The following is a 5907-nucleotide window of genomic DNA, read 5'->3' as shown; positions in this document are numbered from 1 at the left end:
GATGCGGGACTCGATCCCAGGACCCCGGGATCATGACCCGAGCCGAAGGCAGCGGCTTAACCCACTGAGCCACCCAGGCACCCTGTTAGCTTTGCTTTAAAATGAGATTTGCTCCTATAGCGGAGGAAATTCAAGTGAGATTGCAGTTGATTATGAACTGGCTTCTCAATTTTGAGGGGAAAAATATGAGAAGTATTTTAGAAAAAAGTTTGATAAATTTATTTTTGAATTCTGACATCTGGACTATCAGGCAGTTGTTCTTTCTTTTCCCCCTTATACTTATTCTACAGCAAATCTGTAATTTAAAATAAAAGAAGTTGCTTGTATTTAAAGTATATTCCTATAGACATAGGGTATATAAAATCTTAAGAATTAGTTACTATGCCACTTTACACCATTACATTGCAAATTGAAAAATGACTAATAAGTCGTGAGGTTATAACTTAGGTGATTCAGCATTACTTATTCACCTGTTTTATAAATAGGCTTTAGAATTCAGTACCTGCTCTTTGGAAAATGGAGACATGTGTGCATGTCCTATTCTTCATGATTTTTTTTGTTGACAGTGTCTGACTTTAAATCCTAACTCTGACATCTGACATCTATTTGGATTAGTAAGTCACTAACTTATTAGAACATGGGGTTCCTCAACTGTAAAAATGGAGAAAATGATATACTACCTCTTAGGGTCCTTGTGATAATTACACAAGAATAAGATGCGAAGGCACTTTTAAGCTAGGAAACGTCTCAGCACACTGTTACAATATTGGTATTAGATAAACCAGACCTCTCTCTTTACAGTGGCACTACCACACTTCCCAGCCAGAGTTACTCTTTCCTCACCCTTTGACTGGAACTAAACCCCTCAGCAAGAGAATGTGGTGGGAGAGACATGTAACTTCCTAGGCTAGCCTTCCTATCTGGCCCTCTTCATATTCAGAGACCTCCATGTTCTGAAGAACGCCAAGAGGAGAGACCAAGAAAAGATGAACTCAGCTGCCCCAGTCTCCAGTGATCCCAGTTGTGGCCTTGGTGAGTCCCACTGAAGAACCCTGCCTTGGCTGCTGAATGTGCTAGCTGTGGTCACATCACAGAATCACATGGAACCAACAGAAGTATCCAATCAACCCAGAGAATCAGGAAATGGAATAATAGTTATAATAATAATAATAATAAGCTGTCTTATGTTAAGTCACTCATTTTGGGGGGTTTTGTTAAACTACATAACTGATATTCCAGTTTTTACACAGCATGACTATGCATAATCTTTCAAAATTCCCTTTCCATTCTTTTGATTCTAGTGACTATTTTCCCATTTACCGTCCAGATGGACTTGAGTTATTTGTTCAAAATTTCCAAATACCATCCTTCTAAACTATAAATGGGAAAGAGCCCAATTATGCTGAAAACTTATGTACTTGTATCATGAAAGGCTCAAACAAGAAAATATATGGGAAGATCATTTTTCAACTATGTAATGCTATCCAAATATAAAGTTATATAAAAAGATGAAAAATTTATGCATGAGAATTTTTCTGAGAAAGACCAATGTATTTATTTGAGAAACTTCTGGGGGAGGAAGGTGGCATTCTTAAGGTCCTACTCAAGATGGTGGCTAGATTACAGATTTACAGATCTGTATGATACACATACTATACATTGTAGAACAGTGTCTTTAATATCCATCCAGTAAGACCTGTTCATGTTCACAATATCTTCTAAAGGAGTCAGGATCACATCAACTAGAGGATGTTCAGTTTTACCTAACCTGATATGGATTGGAATTCAGACATTTTGAGAAGAGAAATTGGGGTTTATCTTCATTGCTCCTTAGAATAAAGAGAGCGATATGAATTGGTAGAGTAGCATGGATTAGAAAACAAAAATAGAGGAATGTGTAAGGGATGAAAGGGATATGATGCCACTTACTTTGTGGGTGTGTGTGGGCGGGGGAGGGGGGAATGGAAATGATCTCATTGCTATCCTCTAATGGTGATGTGGCCTAGGGGCCTTTGCAGAACTGACCTCTCAAAGAGGCTTCAAGGTGGTTCCCATGGACTGTGCAAAGTAAAGTCCAGCTTTGTCTCTCTCCATGCAATTCCAGGAAAATACACATTACTAAGGCAGTTACTCATTATGGATTCTTTGAGAGAGGATGGAAGTGAGGAGTGACACAGAACGAGCTGCAGAGCTTTGTATCCAAGTTGATATACATTAAAACATAGGCGATATAAATACCGTGTGCATACACAGGAGCCAAGGACATTTGGCATCTAGGTTTCAGTCATTATTATCATATGTGTTGAAATATATGGTTTATAAGGTTTACACAGAGCCCTATAATTTTCCCATGGGCTAATTCCAACCTAATGGGAGAAATCTTTGGGAAGTTTTGTTCTTGTCTGACTACAGTCAGACAAGGAATAGATGCATTTCAATAGGGATATATAAAGTGGAATTGGAATAAAATTGCTAATTGCTCTTTGACAACAATTCAAAACCCTGAGCAAATATTAAGGTTATCTATAGACATGTTATTAAGGTTATCTATAGACATGTTGAAAAGATCAATAGCTGGCCCTCATCTCAGACAAATTAAATCAAAATCTTGAGGGAAGGAGGTGGCATTTGTGTTTTTCAAAGCTCCCTAGATGATGGTAATATTCAGCGTGGGTTGAGAACTACTACTTTGAAAGGACAGAGGATTTTAGTATCAGCATTACAAGACTGAAGACAAGAAAGAGGCACTTGAGAATCTGTGCAGATTTCTCTTCTAAGATGAAGCCAACGGTGTCAGCAGCATCAGTGCTATCTCCAGATATTATTTTTGAACCCAAAGGTAGAAGTCACAGATTTACTCTGTTCAAAAATGATAGCATATCTGCATTTGGACTATGGTGTACAATTCTGGTCATGGCAATTTGCAAAATGTTTAACAGATTGAGAGAAGCAAAGCCAATCAAACAAAAAGAGACATGAAATCACTTTAATCTAGAAGACTGAAGGGGTGAATCGAAAAAGGTAAGAGCCTCCTACTGAAGAAGATGAATTCAGGACATGCTGACCACAATCTGCTCAACTAAAACCAAGGGGATTTTTGGATACATGGAAAAGGCATGCTTAAGAAAAAAATAGTAACGGGACAAAACTACATGTATGGATTGGTATACATCCGTATTAGGATGAATAATACTAATTCTTTACCAATGTCACTGTTCTTCTCTTTGGGACAGGTAGCTACACCACAGTTGCCAACTTCTCTTGAAGTTCTGTGTCTCCTTGTGAACCAGCCCATGAAAATATGCTAGTTCCAGGACCAACCAAAGGAATTCTGGTATGTGCACCTCTGTGGGTGACAAAGATGGAGACTATAGTGCCCTGCAATGGCTATATGGATTGAAGTTGGCAGAGCCATTGGAATGATTCCATTAGGGGAGTTTCCTGCATGACTGTGTATGGAATTCTGTCTTTCCCTACTAAGACCACCTTCCCTGGGACAGATATGTAAACAAGTGGGGTAATTTTTACATATATATATATATATGAAAACATATATATATTGGGTAATTTATATATGTGGGGTAATTTATATATATATTATAAATTTATACATATATATAAATATTATATATATATATAATATATATATGTTTGAGTCTTAGTATATTTTTGGTTTTTGGTCTCTTCATTAAAGTAGTTAGCCAGTGTTATCATAGCTAATATGAGTTAGGAAGGGGTACTTCTGTGGAGGAAAAACTAATATCAATAAAATACATCCCCTCCTTATCTTTTGCACATCAGTGATCCTGGTTCCATTTTTCTTTTGAAATAGCAAGGTGGGTAAATCTGGGTGCCTCACTAACCCTGTGCTGTGCTCACCTCTTCTTCAGTTTCTATTCTTCAATCTGGCAAGATGGTCCCCTCAACTTTATCCAACCTTGCATTTCCCCAGGCCAAGCTCACCTCTTCTCCAGTTTCTATTCTTCTTCAATCTGGCAAGATGGTCCCCTCAACTTTATCCATCCTTGCATTTCCCCAGGCCAAGCTCAGGACCACTCATCATCATAAGACCTTTTCCTACTTGAAGCCACTACAGTTCTCGACATTGTTTGAGAACCTTGTTCATTTGACATTTATTTGCATATGGTTTTCCTTTCTTAAGTGAATGGTTTCAGAACTGAGTTTTCCAAATGAGGTAACCATGTTTTTCTCTTGCAGTCCTATCAGTATCTAGTGCACACAACGAATGCTCAACCAACAGATGTTAAACACATTATTTAGGGGCACCTGGGTGGCTCAGTGGGTTAAAGCCTCCGCCTTCCTCTCAGGTCATGATCTCAGGGTCCTGGGATCGAGCCCAGCATCTGGCTCTCTGCTCAGCAGCGAGCCTGCTTCCCTTCCTCTCTCTCTGTCTGCCTCTCTGCCTAATTGTGATCTCTGTCAAATAAATAAATAAAATCTTTAAAAATGCATTATTTAGTGAGATGTCCTCAGATTAAAAAGGGGAATAACACAAAACAAACTTTAGGTTATTTTGGAGGGGACTTCTATAAAGGAGAAATAAGGGAAGGCTTTCACTGAGGTTAAGGAATCCCATAATGATGTAATTTTTAACCTATAAATATTGTATTTAATATATTACTAAGGCATTCTGATAAGTATCTTCTATATATTTTTTATCTCTATGGGTCCTTCTGACAGTTTGTCATGTAACTATTGTTTTGTACACTCTATAAATGAAAAAAAAGCAGGGGCGCCTGGGTGGCTCAGTGGGTTAAGCCGCTGCCTTCGGCTCAGGTCATGATCTCAGGGTCCTGGGATCGAGTCCCGCATCGGGCTCTCTGCTCAGCAGGGAGCCTGCTTCCTCCTCTCTCTCTCTGCCTGCCTCTCTGCCTACTTGTGATCTCTCTCTGTTAAATAAATAAATAAAATCTTTAAAAAAAATGAAAAAAAAAAAAACCAGAGATTCAAGAAAGTTATTTCAATTTCTTGAGGTCATTTAACCAGCAAATAATAAGAAAGAACTCAAACCTCTCTCAAGCTCTTTTACTTACTGCTTCCCTCACTTGTATTAAAGTATCTCCCATTTCTAATTGTAAAAGACAGTTCCTGCTAAAGAGCACACGGATAGACTCATGGGGTGGTATATGCTGTGGCCACATTCAGAACATGGATAATACATTTAGTATATTGGAAGTATATAATACTTTCTCTAACAAGTTAACCAAAAACTTTAATAAGTGGAAAATGACATGCCGTCCTTTATTGCCTGAGAAATATTCCATGTAGCCAAAGAGAAGAAAATAAATGAGGATGTTGAAAAAAAAAGTAATGAAAACATTTCTCACTATTCTGGTTTTATAGGATGATTTAATAATAAATTGCCTTTATCATTATCAACTTATCATGGTTTATTTGCATTTAAGGCTAGATGCCTTGACTTCAAATCACAGGGCAAAAATTTTATTGTTCATCATTTTAGGAGCCATTTGGGGAATGTTTAATTTTATTCCAACCAAGCTCTAGTTTTGCCAGGTTAATTATTGATGAGTAAGTGGAGGATGGAAAGGATTTTATATAATTCTGCCTGAAGCTTCCCATGTCTTCCCCCATTCAACTTAGAGCTCATATAAAAAGATCAGTGTCTGCTCTTGGCAGATGGTCCATAGCCACCTATAATAATAATACTTCATGTTTTCCCTTTACTGCAAGGACCTCAAACTTTTGAAAACCAACAGCCATACAACACTGCTATACCCATCACAGGTCTGTTTTACAAATGGTTAAACTGCAGAAATGAATCAATGAGCCAGACTCCAGCTTAACTCTTAAGTCATTTATACTTGCTACCAGAGAAGCTTTATTTTTTACACATTTTATTCTCATCATTCATAAGACCAAAGACAT

Source organism: Mustela nigripes, chromosome 4 (genome assembly GCF_022355385.1).
Source record: "Mustela nigripes isolate SB6536 chromosome 4, MUSNIG.SB6536, whole genome shotgun sequence".
Classification (NCBI taxonomy): domain Eukaryota; kingdom Metazoa; phylum Chordata; class Mammalia; order Carnivora; family Mustelidae; genus Mustela; species Mustela nigripes.
The sequence above is the reverse complement of the archived record's forward strand: the minus strand, read 5'-3'. Positions refer to the sequence as shown.